General features: G+C 42.2%; 1 protein-coding gene across 6 annotated transcripts in view; it reads right to left on the bottom strand.

The window, feature by feature from the left end:
* The window catches only part of LOC106590020 (MAGUK p55 subfamily member 7), a 278198-nt gene extending 274470 nt beyond the window's left edge, over window positions 1–3728 (bottom strand). For all 6 annotated transcript variants that reach the window (XR_014383065.1, XM_014180502.3, XM_082970645.1 and 3 more), the window contains exon 1: window positions 3534–3728. The gene's annotated coding sequence lies outside the window, so the exon portion shown is untranslated. The remainder of the gene's footprint in view (window positions 1–3533) is intronic.
* Between the last annotated feature and the right edge of the window lie 15757 nt (window positions 3729–19485).

Below are 19485 nucleotides of genomic sequence, written 5' to 3'. Positions count from 1 at the left end.
GTGCAACGGGTTATTGTTTTACCCGGATTCTTTTTCTACGTTGGTTTTGGAAATAAATATTCAATTTTTAAACCACTCTGTTTTCTCCTGCGCCTGACTTCCCTGCCACCTACATACATGGACTATGACAGACCTATATAAACCCTCAAAAAGTGTTGAAATCAACTCTGTGGGAGTTAATTCAACACTGGACTTTTTGCTGTGCAGCCTACTTCGGAAAAACGGGTGATTTAACAAGCGCATTTGCGAAACAAGCACTGTCATTGCACCAATGTACCTAACCATAAACATCAATGCCTTTCTTTAAAATCAATACACAAGTATATATTTTTAAACCTGCATATTTAGTTACTATTGCCTGCTAACATGAAATTGTGTCACTGCTCTTGCGTTCATTGCCTGGCTCGTTCCGAACTAATTTGCCAGAATTTTACGTCATTATGACATATCATTGAAGGTTGTGCAATGTAACAGGAATATTTAGACTTAGGGATGCCACCCATTAGATAAAATACGGACCGGTTCCGTATTTCACTGAAATATTTTTTTTTTCTTTTTTCGAGATGATAGTTTCCAGATTCGACCATATTAATGACCTAAGGCTCGTATTTCTATGTGTTTATTATATTATAATTACGTCTATGATTTGACAGAGCAGTCTGACTGAGCGGTGGTAGGCACCAGCAGGCTCATAAGCATTCATTCAAACAGCACTTTACTGCATTTTGCCAGCAGCTTTCGCAATGGATTGCGCTGTTTATGACTTCAAGCCTGTCAACTCCCAAGATTAGGCTGGTGTAACCGATGTGAAATGGCTAGCTAGTTAGCGGGTGCGCGCTAATAGCGTTTCAAACGTCACTCGCTCTGAGACTTGGGAGTGGTTGTTCCCCTTGCTCTGCATGGGTAACGCTGCTTCGAGGGTGGCTGTTGTCGATGTGTTCCTGGTTTGAGCCCAGGTAGGAGCGAGGAGAGGGACGGAAGCTATACTGTTACACTGGCAATACTAAAGTGCCAATAAGAACATCCAATAGTCGAAGGTATATGAAATAGAAACGGTATAGAGAGAAATAGTCCTATAATTCCTATAATAACTACAACCTAAAACTTCTTACCTGGGAATATTGAAGACTCATGTTAAAAAGGAACCACCAGCTTTCATATGTTCCCATGTTCTGAGCAAGGCACTTAAACGTTAGCTTTCTTACATGGCACATATTGCACTTTTAGTTTCTTCTCTAACACTTTGTTTTTGCATTATTTAAACCAAATTGAACATGTTTCATTATTTATTTGAGGCTAAATTGATTTTATTGATGTATTATATTAAGTTAAAATAAGTGTTCATTCAGTATTGTTGTAATTGTCATTATTACAAATAAATACTTTTTTTTTTTTTTTTTTTTAAATCGGCCGATTAATTGGTATCGGCTTTTTTGAGGGGGCCTCCAATAATTGGTATCGGTATTGGCGTCGAAAAATTTGAATCGGTCGACCTCTAATTGTGTCCCACCACCCGCCAACCCCTCTTTTTACACTACTGCTACTCTCTGTTCATCATATATGCATAGTCACCTTAACCATACATGTACATACTACCTCAATAAGCCTGACTAACCGGTGTCTGAATATAGCCTTGCTACTGTTATTTTCAAATGTCTTTTCACTGGGTTTTTTTCTTTACTTACCCACACACACACACACACACACACACACACACACACACACACACACACCTTATTTTTCGCACTATTGGTTAGAGCCTGTAAGTAAGCATTTCACTGTAAGGTCTACACCTGTTGTATTCGGCGCACGTGACAAATAAACTTTGAATTGATTTGACAGATATTCCACTTCTCCTCCTGAAAAATGAAAGCCCACAGAAATTCATAACCTGGCTTTAGGTTACTCAACAGCTCAGCAGGAAATGTTTTGTCTCAATCAGCAAGTACAGTCGCTTAGGTCTAGTACCTTATTTCAATAACAAAAGCTGCCCTACTTCCTTACTGTGCAATTACAATGCAATTACTACAGTACTAGCTATGTAACAGTAGTCAGTACAGTGTTACTACTACACACAGGTATAGAGCTGGGTGCATTTCAGTTGGCAGTGTTACAACCAAGAAGTTGAGATGAGCCAAGGGTGAAGCCCTCAAGAGTCTCTATGATCCCCTTGGAAATTTACTGGAAGGGGACACCATATCAATACTGGAGACTAACCAGAATCCACAGGAATCTGACCAGGCTTTAGCTTCCGAGCCATATGGTGAAGACAGGAAAGGTGATCTGAGCAGCCGCAGTCAGACCACAGCCCTGCCAGCATCCCCTGGTTTGGCCTAGTCATTTTTACATTTTAGTCATTTTAGCAGACGCTCTTATCCAGAGCGACTTACAGTAGTGAATGCATACATTTCATACAATTTCATTAAAAAAAAAAATTTTTCCTGTGCTGGCTCCCCGTGGGAATCGAACCCACAACCCTGGTGTTGCAAACACCATGCTCTACCAACTGAGCTACAGGGAAGGCTAGTCTTCACCCCCTGCAGCAGACCACAAACCACATGGTGATGGCTGGGCCTGGGGGTTTGTCCACCCACTACTTGATTGTACATGTGCAAGAAGATCAGCTATCACATCAGTAGCCTATGACCCTTGGCCCTTAAGACCTCAGAGCACACCCACTCACCCTGTCTGTCACCTGACTAAAATATGATGTAACAACAATGCTATTACAGTGTTACTACACAGGTATGAGAGCTAGTGTTACCCATAATCCCAATACTATACAAACAGACACTGAGTTATATCACGAAAATTAACTTTTTTGTTTGATCTAAATACCATGCTATTACATGGTACGGTGTAAATATTGGTGTGTTTACATTTCTAACACCTGTCACCCAGAACGGCTACAGGTGACATCATCCTAGCTACAGTACTTACTACGCCAGAGACAAAACCAATAAACATTTGGCATAATCTAGCAATGATACAATGGGGCAAAATACAGAAATGGTGATTGTAATCTGTAGAATCTGAATCATTAGTCATTTTATTATCAACGTCGCGTGCTAAAACTTGAAGTTGCTTAGTTAAGAGCGAGCCGAGCTAGCTCGCTAGCTTCACTATTACGTCAATAAATAAAAGATCTAGCTACCATAACATGTATAGTTTCTGATGCTGATGTCCTTATTCCAAACAATGCAAATCCCCCAAAATAAGAAGAGGTTAGTTTGCAAATATTTACCCAGTTTCCTGCGCTGTCAGTGACAAGCTCCGTGTCAAAACACTTGGCTTGAGCTCAAGAAGAGGGTCTGTATTCCTTCGCAACCGTGCTAGCTCACTACAGCTAACCTTGCATATTGGGAAGTACAGCTATTATTCCCATATATTTAGTTACTTTGCTAAGGAGATGTGAGCGGATTTAGAAAACAACTTCATTTATTAACTAACTGTTGCCATGAGGACAGAACAGCTTGCAAGTTAGTTTCCCACGCAACATGGAATAGTTTATCGTCAAACACAATATTACTCACTTAAGCTTCGTTGCATTCATGCAAATTTGCTCTCACAGTTTGCTCTTCGCCAGATCACTTCGGGGTAGAAACTCCTTTGCAGTCAGCCTTACTAGCTAGATATTTCATTTCTAGACTGAGACTTTTCTGGCTTTTTCAATATCTCAAACTCATCCTTGTTCTTTCTCTGTCTGGGACACGAGAATTTCACAAAGAAACGCCCAGTCCCAAACTCGTTCAATTAATCTATTCTTTGATTGGCTGGTATTCCCATTTTGGGTATTGCCAGTTGTTGATCTGCACATTTCCATAAGTCCCCTCTTGTAACATTATTTGAAAAAAAGAAGAACAGAATTCAAATGTATTTATAGACTATGGCAATAATAGATCATTTGGATATTCACCATGTTTACATTAAGGTGTAGTAAAAACGATTTATAAAGGCTTTATAAATATAAACAATATTCAGACAGTACCAGTCAAAAGTTTGAACACATCTACTCATTCAACGGTTTATCTTTATTTGTACTCTTTTCTACATTGTAGAATAATAGTGAAGACATCAAAACTATGAAATAGAACATATGGAATCATGTAGTAACCAAAAAAAATGTTAAACAAATCTAAATACATTTTATATTTTACATTCTTCAAAGTAGCCACCCTTTGCCTTGATGATAGCTTTGCACACTGGCATTCTTTCAACCAGCTTCATGAGACCTGGAATGCATGTCAATTAACAGGTGTGCCTTGTTAAAAGTTAATTTGTGGAATTTCTTTCCTTCTTAATGCGTTTGAGACAATCAGTTGTGTTGTGATAAGGTATGGGTGGTATACAGAAAATAGCCCTATTTGGTAAAAGACCAAGTCCATATTATGGCAAGAACAGCTCAAATAAGCAAAGAGAATCGACAGTCCATCATTACTTTAAGACATGAAGGTCAGTCAATGTGGAAAATGTCAAGAAGTGCAGTCACAAAAACCATCAAGCGCTATGATGAAACTGGTTCCCATAAGGACCGCCACAGGAAAGGAAGACCCAGAGTTACCACTGCTGCAGAGGATAAGTTCATTAGAGTTACCAGACTCAGAAATTGCAGCCCAAATAAATGCTTCACAGAGTTCAAGTAACAGACGCATCTCAACATCAACTGTGTGAATCAGGCCTTCATGGTTGAATTGCTGCAAAGAAACCCCTACTAAAGGACACCAATAAGAAGAAGAGACTTGTTGGTCCAAGAAACATGAGCAATGGACATTAGACCGGTGGAAATCTGTCCTTTGGTCTCATGAGTCCAAATGTGAGACTTTTGGTTCCAACTGCTCTGTCTTTGTGAGACGTAGAGTAGGTGAACTGGTGATCTCTGCATGTGTGTTTCCCACTGTGAAGCATGGTTGAAGAGGTGTGATGGTTTCGGGGTGCTTTGCTGGTGACACTGTCTGTGATTTATTTAGAATTCAAGGCACACTTAACCAGCATGGCTACCACAGCATTCTGCAGCGATACGCCATCCCATCTGGTTTGCGCTTAGTGGGACTATCATTTGTTTTTCAACAGGACAATGACCCAACACACCTCCAGCTGGTGTAAGGGCTATTTGACCAACAAGGAGAGTGATGGAGTGCTGCATCAGATGGCCTGGCCTCCACAATCACCCGACCTCAACACAATTGAGATTGCTTGGGAAATGTTGAATTGAAAGGAAAAGTGAAGGAAAAGAAGCCAACAAGTGCTCTGCATATGTGGGAACTCCTTCAAGACTGTTGGGAAAGCAGTCCAGGTCAAGCTGGTTGAGAGAATGCCAAGAGTGTGCAAAGCTGTCATCAAGGCATAGGGTGGCTACTTTGAAGAATCTAAAATTGAAAATATATTTTGCTTTGTTTCACACTTTTTTGGTTACTACATGATTCCATATGTGTTATTTCATAGTTTTGATGTCTTCACTATTATTCTGCAATGTAGAAAATAGTAAAAATAAAGAAAACCCTGGAATGAGTAGGTGTGTCCAAACTTTTGACTGGTACTGTAAATTCAACCTTTTGGCAGGTATCTCGCGCCATAGACTTGCTTCCATTCAGCCAGAAGAGCATTGGTGAGGTCGAGCACTGATGTTGGGCAGTTAGGCCTGGCTCGCAGTCTGCGTACCAATTCATCCCAAAGGTGTTAGATGGGGTTGAGGTCAGGGCTCTTCCACACCGATCTCGACAAACCGTTTCTGTATGAACCTCGCTTTGTGCGCGAGGGAATTGTAATACTGAAACAGGAAAGGGCCTTCCCCAAACTGTTGTCACAAAGTTGGAAGCACAGAATCATCTAGAATGTCATTGTATGCTGTAGTGTTAAGATTTCCCTTCACTTGAACTATTGGACCTAGCCCAAAGCATAAAAAATAGCCCCAGACCAATATTCCTCCTCCACCAAACTTTACAATATGCACCATGCATTAGGGCAGGTAGCATTCTCCTGGCAATCTCCCCACCCAGATTCATAGCTCGGACTGCCAGATGGTGAAGCGGGATTCATCACACCAGAGAAAGCGTTTCCACTGCTCCAGAGTCCAATGGCGTCGAGCTTTACACCACTCCAGCCGGCACTTGGCATTGCGCATGGTGATCTTAGGCTTGTGTGTGGCTGACATTGCTTCCAGAGGCAGTTTGGAAATTGATAGCGAGTGTTGCAACCGAGGACACATTATTGTTCAGCACTCGATGGTCCCATTCTGTGAGCTTGTGTGGTTGACTGGTGCCGCTCTAGCAGAGCAGAAATTTGATGAACTGACTTGTTGGAAAGGTGGCTTCCTATGACGGTGCCACGTTGAAAGTCAATGAGCACTTCAGTACGGGCAATTCTACTGCCAATGTTTTTTCTATGGAGATTGCATTGCTCTTTTCTCGATTTCATACACCTGTCAACAATAAAATAAATAGCCGAAATAGCCGAATCCACAAATTTGAAGGGGTTTCCACAAACTTATGGCCATGTAATGTATATTTAAGCAATAAGGCACGAAATAAATGCTTTGTCATACCCGTGGTATGCAGTCTGTTATACTGTCAGCCAATCAGCATTCAGGACTCGAACCACGCAGTTTACAATGTACATATAAACAAAAAAAAAAACGTCCCTTTTTCAGGACCCTGTCTTTCAAAGATAATTCATAAAAATCCAAATACCTTCACAGATCTTCATTGTCAAGGATTTTAACACTGTTTCCGTTGCTTGTTCAATGAACCATAAACAATTAATGAACATGCACCTGTGGAACGGTCGTTAAGACTGTGCGACGCCTAAGACAGCACTACAGGGAGACAGGACGGATAGCTGATCGTCCTTGCAGTGGCAGACCACGTGTAACAACACCTGCACAGGATCGGTACATCCGAACATCACACCTGCGGGACAGGTACGCGATGGCAACAACTGCCCGAGTTACACCAGGAACGCACAATCCCTCCATCAGTGCTCAGACTGTCCGCAATAGGCTGAGAGAGGGCTGAGGGCTTGTAGGCCTGTTGTAAGGCAGGTCCTCACCCGACATCACCGGCAACAACGTCACCTATGGGCACAAACCCACCATCGCTGGACCAGACAGGACTGGCAAAAAGTGCTCTTCACTGACGAGTCACGGTTTTGTCTCACCAGGGGTGATGGTCGGATTCGCATTTATCGTCGAAGGAATGAGCGTTACACCGAGGCCTGTACTCTGGAGCGGGATCGATTTGGAGGATCCATCATGGTCTGGGGCGGTGTGTCACAGCATCATCGGACAGAGCTTGTTGTCATTGCAGGCAATCTTAACGCTCTGCGTTACAGGGAAGACATCCTCCTCCCTCATGTGGTACCCTTCCTGCAGGCTCATCCTGACATGACCCTCCAGCATGACAATGCCACCAGCCATACTGCTCGTTCTGTGCGTGATTTCCTGCAAGACAGGAATGTCAGTGTTCAATCAATGGGATTGAGCATGTCTGGAACCTGTTGGATCGGAGGGTGAGGGCTAGGGCCATTCCCCCCAGAAATGTCTGGGAACTTGCAGGTGCCTTGGTGGAAGAGTGGGGTAACATGGGGTGGCTGGCAGCCTAGTGGTTAGAGCGTTGGACTTGTAACCGAAAGGTTGCAAGATTGAATCCCCGAGCTGGAGCTAATAAGGTAAAAATCTGTCGTTCTGCCCCTGAACAAGGCAGTTAACCCATTGTTCCTAGGCCGTCATTGAAATTAAAAATTTGTTCTTAACTGACTTGCCTAGTTAAATAAAGGTAAAATAAATAGAAAACATTTCACAGCAAGAACTAGCAAATCTGGTGCAGTCCATGAGGAGGAGATGCACAGCAGTATTTAATACACCAGATACTGACTACTACATTATTCAATTTCTGTTAGTCACATGTCTGTGGAACTTGTTCAGTTTATGTCTCAGTTGTTAAAAATTGTCATATTCATACAAATATTTACACGTTAAGTTTGCTGAAAATAAACTCAGTTGACAGTGAGAGGACGTTTCTTTATTTGCTGAGTTTATATATACTACCGTTCAAAAGTTTGGGGTCAGATAGAAATGTCCATGTTTTTGAAAGAAAAACACATTTTTTTGTCCAATAAAATAACATCAAATTGATCAGAAATACAGTGTAGACATTGTTAATGTTGTAAATGACTATTGTAAATGGAAACGGCTGATTTTTAATGGAATATCTACATAGGCATACAGAGGCCCATTATCAGCAACCATGTGTTCCAATGGCATGTTGTGTTAGGTAATCCAAATCATTTTAAAAGGCTAACTGATTATTAGAAAACCCTTTTGCAATTATGTTAGCACAGATGAAAACTGTTGTCCTGATTAAAGAAGCAATAAAACTGGCCTTCTTTAGGCTAGTTGAGTATCGGTAGCATCAACATTTGTGTGTTCGATTACAGGCTCAAAATGGCCGGAAACAAATAACTTTTTTCTGAAACTCGTGAGTCTATTCTTGTTCTGAGAAATGAAGGCAATTCCATGCGAGAAATTGCCAAGAAACTGAAGCTCTTGTACAACGCTGCGTACTACTCCCTTCACAGAACAGCACAAACTGGCGCTAACCAGAATAGAAAGAGGATTGGGAGGCCCCGGTGCACAACTGAGCATGAGGATGAGTACATTAGAGTGTCTAGTTTGAGAAACAGGCTCCTCACAAGTCCTCAACTGGCAGCTTTGTTAAATAGTTCCCGCAAAACACCAGTCTCAACATCAACAGTGAAGAGAAATATATTAAACATAGTGTCTGTTTATTGTTTTATGGCTTGGGGGTAGAAGCTTTAAGGAGCCTTTTGGTCCTAGACTGAGAACAGTCTATGACTTAGGTGACTGGAGTTGACCATTTTTGGGCCTTCCTCTGACACCGCCTAGTATATAGGTCCTGGATGTCAGGAAGCTTTGCCCCAGTGATGTATTGGGCCGTACGCACTACCCTCTGTCGGGCCTTATGGTTAGATGCCGAGCAGTTGCCATACCAGGTGGTGATTGAACTGGTCAGGATGCTCTTGATGGTGCAGCTGTAGAACTTTAGAGTGTCTAGTTTAAGAAACAGACGCCTCACAAGTCCTCAACTGGCAGCTTCATTAAATAGTTCCCACAAAACACCAGTCTCAACGTCAACAGTGAAGAGGCGACTCCGGGATGCTGGCCGTCTAGGCAGAGTTGCAAAGAAAAAGCCATATCTCAGACTAGCCAATAAAAATAAAAGAGTAAGATGGGCAAAAAAAACACACACACTGTGTATATCCACAGCCTATTATGGTTACACAGATCTTATGTATGGTAAAATCATCATCCAAAGAAGGGTATACCTTTTCTTATACACATTAACAAGAGCATTTAAAAGCTCACATCTGCGTCTCTTGTACACTTCAAAAGTTACACCACCACAGTGCCTTTGGAAAGTATTCAGACCCCTAGACTTTTTCCACATTTTGTTACATTACAGCCTTATTCTAAAATTGATTACATTGGGTTTTTTTACTCATCAATCTACACACAATACCCCATAATGACAAAGCAAAACCTGGTTTCTAGAATTTTTTGCAAATGTATGAAGAAAACCGGAAATATCACATTTGCATAAGTTTTCAGACCCTTTACTCAGTACTTTATTGAAGCCCCGTTGGCAGCGATTACAGCCTTGAGACTTCTTGGGTATGACACTACAAGCTTGGCACACCTGTATTTGGGGAGATCCTCCAATTCTTCTCTGCAGATCCACTCAAGTTCTGTCAGGTTGGATGAGGAGCATCGCTGCACAGCAATTTTCAGGTCTTTCCAGAGATATTTGATTGGGTTCAAGTCCGGACTGTGGCTGGGCCACTCAAGTACTTTCAGAGACTTGTCTTGAAGCCACTCCTGCATTTTCTTGGCAGTGTGCTTAGGGTCGTTGTCCTGTTGGAAGGTGAACCTTCGCCCCAGTCTCAGGTCCTGAGCACTCTGGAGCAGGTTTTCATCAAGGATCTCTCTGTACTTTGCTCCGTTCATCTTTCCCTCAATCCTGACTACTGTAGTCTCCCAGTCCCTGCCGCTGTAAAACATCCCCACAGCATTTTGCTGCTACAACCATGCTTCACCATAGGGATGGTGCCTGGTTTCATCCAGACGTGACGGTTGGCATTTAGGCCAAATAGTTAAATCTTGGTTTCATCAGACCAGTGAATCTTGTTTCTCATGGTCTGAGAGGCCTTTAGGTGCCTGTTGGCAAACTCCAAGCGGGCTGTCATGTGCCTTTTACTGAGGAGTGGCTTCCGTCTGGCCACTCTACCATAAAGGCCTGATTGGTGGAGTGCTGCTGAGATGGTTGTCCTTCTGAAAGGTTCTCCCGTCTCCACAGAGGAACTCTGGAGCTCTGTCAGAGTGACCATCGGGTGCTTGGTCACCTCCCTGACTAAGGCCCTTCTCCCCCGATTGCTCAGTTTGGCCAGGCGGCCAGCTCTAGGAAGAGACTTGGTGGTTCCTAACTTCTTCCATTTAAGAATGATGGAGGCCACTGTGTTCTTGGGAACCTTCAATGCTGCAGACATTTTTTGGTACCCTTCTCCAGATCTGTGCCTTGACACGATTCTGTCTCTGAGCTCTACGGACAATTCCTTGGACTTCATGGGTTGGTTTTTGCTCTGACATGCACTTTTAACTGTGGGACCTTATATAGATAGGTGTGTACCTTTCCAAATCATGTTCAATCAATTGAATTTAACACAGGTGGACTCCAATCAAGTTGTAGAAACATCTCAAGGATGATCGATGGAAACATGATGCACCTGAGCTCAATTTCGAGTCTCATTGCAAATGGTCTGAATACTTATGTAAATAAGATATTTCTGTTTTTTATTTTTAATAAATATGCAAACATTTCTAAAAACTAGTTTTCGCTTTGTCATTATTGGGTATTGTGTGTAGATTGATGAGTAAAAATGTAATTACAATCCATTTTAGAATAAGGCTGTAACGGAACAAAATGTGGAAAAAGGGAAGAGGTCTGAATAGATTCCGAATGCACTGTATGTACACTATCAAATGTCTTTCCCAACAAGTCAGCATTTTCTTTATCAGTACCTAGGTCTCCATCCAATGTGCAACATGTTTTCATGAAAATATTCTCAAATCTGCCTAAAACAATATGTGCATTTTCCCACCAGAGATGTGCTTCCATCAAACTGACTTTTTGAAGATAAAAGCTGTGCATGATGACATAGTGCACATAAAAATAACTTTGCCATTAAATTCACATGTACCAAATGAAAAATACAAGTTAAATGGGTTTTCATCGCATTTTCAACTCTACTGATGGTTTTGTCACAAAAACTGTTGCCTTCTATTGCAAATGTGCCTACTCTGGTCTTGGTACATGCGCTCTAGCCAACAGCTCGCAGATACAGTGCAGGTAGGCTACCTACATCATGAGATTATGATGATAAGAGAGATATTATTTGTATTTGTGAAACGACAGCAAAGCATCGATCATCATGTCACCAGAATAAGACCCTCGATATTTATTGGAAAGGAGCATCAAGCTCATCACGTTGCACTACATCACCCTGTGAAGTTCATCATAACTTATTTCATCTGTAGCCTAATAAACTGGGAGGACCACACAGCATATCACACAACATATCATCGCGTGACTCCAAGTTTACTTCAATATGATGGTTATTATACTAATATTTGCACAAAAAATGTGTTTCCACCACTATTTGTCACATAATTGATTTTACAGACACAAAAGATCCCAGCATGTCGAACAAACAAATTGTAAATCGGCATTTATAAAACTGTATCATTTCAGGTTTCCATTAACCCGGTCGTGACTTTTTTCATGCATTAGGTAATTCATTTGCATGAAATGGTTGGATGGAAATGTGGTTCGTTTTGGCCAGGTTTTCACCCACAACCAAAACTGGAATTAGAGTGGACTTGCTTCTTCCAGTCATCTTCTTCAACATAGACCAATAATCCTCCGACTCAGTACCCCTGCCTATTGTAGAGCAAAATTGTCTCCATGTATTTCTCTTGACAGACTTAATGACCCTACGCTCTAAACCTCTCTTCCTTTGGAAATCAAGTAAATTCTCAGGAGTCATATTCCTACGTAGCACTCTGTAAGCCCTATTTATTTCTTGAATAGCCTACCCTCCCTTTCTCACCCACTGACACATACTGTACATGTTAGTCATTTAGAAGACACTCATCCAGAACGACTTACATGAGCAATTAGGGTTAAGTTCCTTGCTCAAGGGCACATCAACATATTTTTCTCCTAGTCGGCTCGGGGATTCTAACCAGTGAACTTTTGGATACTGGCCCAACGCTCTTCACGGCTAGGCTACCTGCCGCCCCACAGCACTCAAAATCAGAGAGGTCACAGCGGCCAGCCAGGTTACCTGTGATACAAGTCGGTATTTGACGTCCATCCATGTCTGAGGATGTCGGGAGATGACATGGAAACTAGCCACTAGAGGCAACAGTGAGCGCTGTTACCTTCAACTAAGTTAAAATTTTGCTTGGGCTTTGTGGATGGGGATGGCAGACAGCCGTAAGCATCTCTCTGGTGCAAAAGGTTAGATGTTAAAAGCCAGCGATAGAAAGTTGAGGTTGAGAAAAAAAATCTATAAGCCTATCCCAAACCTTAACCCTAATCTTGACCATTCAGAGTTAAATGCCTAACCTTAAGATTTCGGAGTTCATGCCAAAACTTAACCCTAACCTTAAAAATGCACTACCTTCGACCTCTTCACGCTTTCAGTACTAATCAAATCAAATCTATTTATATAGCCCTTCTTACATCAGCTGATATCTCAAAGTGCTGTACAGAAACCCAGCCTAAAACCCCAAACGGCAAGCAATGCAGGTGTAGAAGCTATAAGTGCTGCTATCACTAGCGCTTATAGCAGGACCATTATTATTTTTCCTTTTACCTTTCACCACAGACCATCCAGGTCCTTGACTCTCATCATCCCCACCCATACCATCAGAACTATCATCTATGTATACCACATTCTAGCATAGCTAAACCGCCTACCACAATATAGAAACTTCACGCCGCCGTTGTATTTTCCATCCAAACACAGAAAGTCCCGTCTGAACATCAAATTCCACTCGCCTTTACAATGTAATGGCATAACACAACAGATTAGATCAACTGAATTGACACTCTCACGGTTGTATAAAAAGAACTGTGGGCAAACCATGCAATAAAATATTCTAATGAGCCATCGCCCCTACATGGCCTTCCCTGTGGCTCAGTTGGTAGAGCATGGTGTTTGCAACGCCAGCATGGTGTGTGCAACGCCAGGGTTGTGGGTTTGATTCCCACGGGGGGCCAGTACAAAAAATAAAAAAATATATATGCATGAAATGTATGCATTCACTACTGTAAGTCGCTCTGGATAAGAGTGTCTGCTAAATGACTAAAATGTAATTTGAATTATCACTAAAAGAGGAAATAACCCTTGTCTGAACTGCAAAGAACCATTGAAGGTCTCAATGGGTTCTTTGAGTCATTATGATCCCAGATAGAACCATCACCCTTCCCAAAGAACCCTTCTCCTAATGTGTACTATTTCTGCTCAGAAAATGTCTGATTCTGAATAGGTGATGTATGAGATATTTGACACATTGCTTTGCTTGATTTAGGCTTCTTCCTATTCTATAGATCTGTTAAAGGTTTGTTTAACATGCCCAAGCTGAAGGCCGTGAGTGAGACTTGCACCTGCCTGCCCTTGAAGAATTTAACCTACCTGGATTGGCTGGCTTTACTACTTAAAGTTTCAAGTGATAATGTCACGTGCACAAGTACAGTGAAATGCCTTTTTTTGCAAGCTCAAACCCAACAATTTAGTAATCAATATCAAAGTAGCACTACAAATAATATAAGGTAAAACAAAAACACAAGAAATTAAAATAAGAAATAAGAACACTGGAAGTAAGCTATATACAGGGTCAGTTCCAATAGCATATTTAGAATGTGTAGGGATACTGGAGTGGTAGGTATGTATATAGGTAGTTCCTAGGCATCAGGATATTTGATAAACAGAGTAGCAGCAGTGTATATGATTATTGTACGTGAGTGTGTGTACAGTCAGTATAAATGTGTGTGCATGAGCAAATGAACTGTGTGTGTGTGTGTAGAGTCCTTTGAGTGTGCATAGTGTCACAGGCCGGCTCATAGCCTGTGGCAAAAATGAGGGGACATCAACAACAGGTATAGGCCAATTCAAAAGGTTCTTTATTGTAAAACAAAACTATTAACTCTAAACAAAGAAAAAGGAATGAGGTTTGGAAATGTCATAATGTAAGGTGTACAGTGGGGCAAAAAAGTATTTAGTCAGCCACCAATTGTTCAAGTTCTCCCACTTAAAAAGATGAGAGGCCTGTAATTTTCATCATACGTACACTTCAACTATGACAGACAAAATGAGAAAAAAAATCCAGAAAATCCCATTGTAGGATTTTTGATGAATTTATTTGCATATTATGGTGGAAAATAAGTATTTGGTCAATAACAAAAGTTTCTCAATACTTTGTTATATACCCTTTGTTGGCAATGACACAGGTCAAACGTTTTCTGTAAGTCTTCACAAGGTTTTCACACACTGTTGCTGGTATTTTGGCCCATTCCTCCATGCAGATCTCCTCTAGAGCAGTGATGTTTTGGGGCTGTCGCCGGGCAACACGGACTTTCAACTCCCTCCAAAGATTTTCTATGGGGTTGAGATCTGGAGACTGGCTAGGCCACTCCAGGACCTTGAAATGCTTCTTACGAAGCCACTCCTTCGTTGCCCGGGTGGTGTGTTTGGGATCATTGTCATGCTGAAAGACCCAGCCACGTTTCATCTTCAATGCCCTTGCTGATGGAAGGAGGTTTTCACTCAAAATCTCACGATACATGGCCCCATTCATTCTTTCCTTTACACGGATCAGTCGTCCTGGTCCCTTTGCATATAAACAGCCCCAAAGCATGATGTTTCCACCCCCATGCTTCACAGTAGGTATGGTGTTCTTTGGATGCAACTCAGCATTCTTTGTCCTCCAAACACGACGAGTTGAGTTTTTACCAAAAAGTTCTATTTTGGTTTCATCTGACCATATGACATTCTCCCAATCCTCTTCTGGATCATCCAAATGCTCTCTAGCAAACTTCAGATGGGCCTGGACATGTACTGGCTTAAGCAGGGGGACACGTCTGGCACTGCAGGATTTGAGTCCCTGGCGGCGTAGTGTGTTACTGATGGTAGCCTTTGTTACTTTGGTCCCAGCGCTCTGCAGGTCATTCACTAGGTCCCCCCGTGTGGTTCTGGGATTTTTGCTCACCGTTCTTGTGATCTATTTGACCCCACGGGGTGAGATCTTGTGTGGAGCCCCAGATCGAGGGAGATTATCAGTGGTCTTGTATGTTTTCCATTTCCTAATAATTGCTCCCACAGTTGATTTCTTCAAACCAAGCTGCTTACCTATTGCAGATTCAGTCTTCCCAGCCTAGTGCAGATCTACAATTTTGTTTCTGGTGTCCTTTGACAGCTCTTTGGTCTTGGCCATAGTGAAGTTTGGAGTGTGACTGTTTGAGGTTGTGGACAGGTGTCTTTTATACTGATAACAAGTTTAAACAGGTGCCATTAATACAGGTAACGAGTGGAGGACAGAGGAGCCTCTTAAAGAAGAAGTTACAGGTCTGTGAGAGACAGAAATCTTGCTTGTAGGTGACCAAATACTTATTTTCCACCATCATTTGCAAATAAATTCATAAAAAATCCTACAATGTGATTTTCTGGAATTTTTTTTCTCATTTTTGTCTGTCATAGTTGACGTGTACCTATGATGAAAATTACAGGCCTCTCTCATCTTTTTAAGTGGGAGACTAAATACTTTTTTGCACCCCACTGTAAGGTGCATGGATGTGTGAATATGTGTGTGAACATGACTGAGTGGAAACTAAATAAACCTACAAAGGAACAAACAAAACAGAATCATACCTGGAGGAGCAGGGAGAGAGAGCGAGAGAGAGGTTAGTGGAGCAGTTTTATACCCTGAGCCCAGGTGGCTCCAATCACGCCAGCTCCAATCACTAATGACCCTCCTCTGCCTGCAGGAGGAACCGCCCCTGTACTGCAGAGGAGCCGTGACACCCCCCTCCTTAAAATGAGGGTCCCACCCTCAATCCAAATTACGACTCAACATACTCAAAACAATCCAAAATTCCCAAAAAAGAACAAAACGGATACCAGTCCCGGCTCCTAGTAGTAGCCCCGTGTCCCCTAGCTGACTGTCCGTCCTCAAACTCAGCAGCCCTGGTACCTGGGGAGCAAATTAAGAGGAAAGAGGCGCAGACCGCCCGCAGGGTTCAGCAGAGAGAAAATATAAACTAGGCTAAAGGAGCACGGGACCGAGCATCGTTGTGGTCAGTGAACACAGTTAAAGGGGTTAAACCAGAACCAACAGACCTCGAAGTGCTGTAAAGCCCAAATGAGACCTAATGCCTCCTTTTCAATTACTAGGAGCCGGGACTGGTATCCGTACTGTAAGTCGCTCTGGATAAGAGCGTCTGCTAAATGACTAAAATGTAAAATGTAAATTACAGAATAGTTTTGCTGATACTTCTTAAATTTCCGGGAAAAGAAACTGACTGGACACTCAACATTGTTATCATTTTCCTGGAGAAGCACAGGCCCAGCACCGATTTGACTGGCGTCTACCTGCAATTTGAAAGGTTTCCCAAAATTTGGTGCTACCAACACGGGTGCCAAACACAAAAGAGCCTTAACTGCATCAAATGCCTCTTGTTACTCGGTGGACCAGATAAATTCAGCCTTGGCCTTCAACAGATTGGTCAGGGGGGACCCTACTACTGAAAAGTTTACAAAAAGCACGGTAATACCCCGCCATTCCCAGGAAGCGCATCAGTTCTTTCTTTGTGGAGGGCTGTGGGAACTGCTTCACAGCCTGAACCTTGGCTTCCACGGGACAGACAACACCCTGACCAACAACCTTGCCTAGGTATGTGACTGTAGCTTTGGCCAACTCACACATTTCCAAATTGATAGTCAACCTGGCCCACACCAGTCTTTCGAACAGGGCTTGCACCCTCCATACATACTCCAAGGAGTCTGAGTAGACGCCCACGTCGTCCAATTGCAGTCTCTTCTCCTCAGATACACAATAAAATCAGTTTAATAGGCTTAGCATCTCCGATGTCTATGTCATGCTCAATTAAATGGGTTTTCGATAGAGTGTCAGAAAACAAAACAGTGTAGCTTATAATAAGAGCTACCAATTCATCACGTTTCTCAGAGTCTAAATGATCTACCAAAACCCCAAGGTTTTGCAAAGTCTGGGAGTTTTTCAACCAACCTTGTAAGATCTCATCCGAAACCCTAACTACCTCCTCTTCTCCCCCCTCCACAAAGTTAAAGCCACAAGATGCAGCGACTGGAGCAGCAGTCAACGCTGACCTCACTGCTGGAGTGCCTTCCACTTTGCTTAGATCACAGAAGTGATAACATTTTAACAGGTTCACATGGCATAATTTAGAGGACTTCCTATAACCAGGGGTTTCAATAAGATAGTTCAAATCTGACACTTTGTGCAACACAGTGAAAGGACCACAGTATTTTGCCTGAAAAGGTGAACTTACAAGAGGCAAAAGAGCAAGTACACGATCACCGGGACTAAACTCACGTAGCTCAGCCTGTCCGTCATATTTCAGTTTCATTTTCTGTTGAGAACATTTTTGTTTATTTTGCCAGTTCACCAGCCCTATACAACTTCAACCTAAAACCATTTACATAGTCAATAAGGTTCCGAGGTGGTTCCTCAGGCAAACAACCATCCTGCAGCACTGCTAAAGGCCCACGCACCTTGTGACCAAACACTAAGTCATTTGGGCTAAACCCTGTGCTTTCCTGCACTACTTCACGAGCAGCTAGTAACAGCCAAGGTAACCCCTCCTCCCAATCTGCAGACAGTTCTGTACAGTATGCACTAAGCAAGGATTTAAAAGTTTGATGAAAACGTTCCAAAGGTCCCTGACTCTGAGCATGGTACGCAGTAGACTTATTGTGTTTAACTTTAAGCTGTTTGAGAACCTGAGCAAATAAATGGGAGGTAAAGTTAGATCCCTGATCTGACTGGATGATTTTTGGAATCCCAAATGTTGAAATAAATTGAGTTAACGCTTTAACTACTGATTTTGAAATTATGGTACGCAAGGGAAAAGCTGCCGGATATCTAGTTGCTTGACACAACAGTTAATAAGTAGCTATGACCTGACTTGGACCGTGGTAAAGGCCCAACACAATCGATAATAAGATGCTCAAAAGGTTGCCCTACGGCTGGTATTGGATACAAAGGCGCTGGCTTTACAACCTGGTTTGGCTTGCTTGTGCGCTGACATGTATCACAAGTTTTAATAAACTGAGATACATCCGCTTTAAACGTGGCCAGAAAAAAATAACGGAGTACGCGATCATAAGCTTTATGAACACCCTATTGACTTGCCACATCACCATGTGAAGTTTGCAACACTTTATTTCGCAAAGTAGTAGGTACAACTATTTGAAAGACTGGTTCTCCTAGACCCTAATCATAGTGTGGAACACATTTCCTAACCAACAGCCCATCAAGAAGAAAATAACACTGAGCACTATTCCTCACCACTGAATCAGGAACAACTTTATCAAACAGATCAGCCAAGGTAGTATCGGCCTTTTGCTTAGCTATCAATGAATCTCTAGAACTAGTCAACTGTTCTGTCTGGAGTTTGACTGGCAACTCAAGACTTTTTGGCTTACTCTCAACCTTATTACGAGAGGCAGTGCGGGTAACAGCACAAACTGGAAATACCTCATGAGACACAGTTGCAATCTGGAGATAACCTTGCTGGGGGCACTGAAGGTTGCTTCGTAAATATGTTTAGTTTTCCATCTGCCCACACCTTATTACCTGCCAAGTCATTCCCCAAAATCATGTGGACTCCCTCTACTGGCAACTGGGGTCTAACCGCAACATCTACATCACCCTCTACCAGACCACATTTTAGGGTAACTTCATGTAAAGGAGAAGAGAATGGGTCTAAACCCATACCACGTACCATTACACATCTGCCAGTATCAGACTCCTTAGAGAACGCCAAAACAGATTCCAGCATAAAATAATCTAAAGCTCCAGTGTCTCTTAAGATCTTGATTGAAACATTTTGGTTGCCATCTTTCAGGGACACTACACCATCTGAAATAAAGGCTGAAAAATCACAGTGGGAAGACTGAGAATCAAACTCAACTAGTGGCTGAAAAAGCTCACCCTGGTGGTCAGAGGCTGAAACAGGAGCTGCCATAACAGCAGGTTTAACTTGACCTGACTTTTTTTATTTAAGTAGAGGACAATCTTTCTTCCAATGTCCTTCAACTAAACAGTAGCGACAGGTATTAGCATTAACCGGTGCTTTAAGTCCTCCAGACCCA

The sequence above is a fragment of the Salmo salar genome, chromosome 29 (assembly GCF_965601325.2).
Source record: "Salmo salar chromosome 29, fSalSal1, whole genome shotgun sequence".
Lineage (NCBI taxonomy): Eukaryota > Metazoa > Chordata > Actinopteri > Salmoniformes > Salmonidae > Salmo > Salmo salar.
This window is presented reverse-complemented; position numbering and strand designations above follow the sequence as displayed.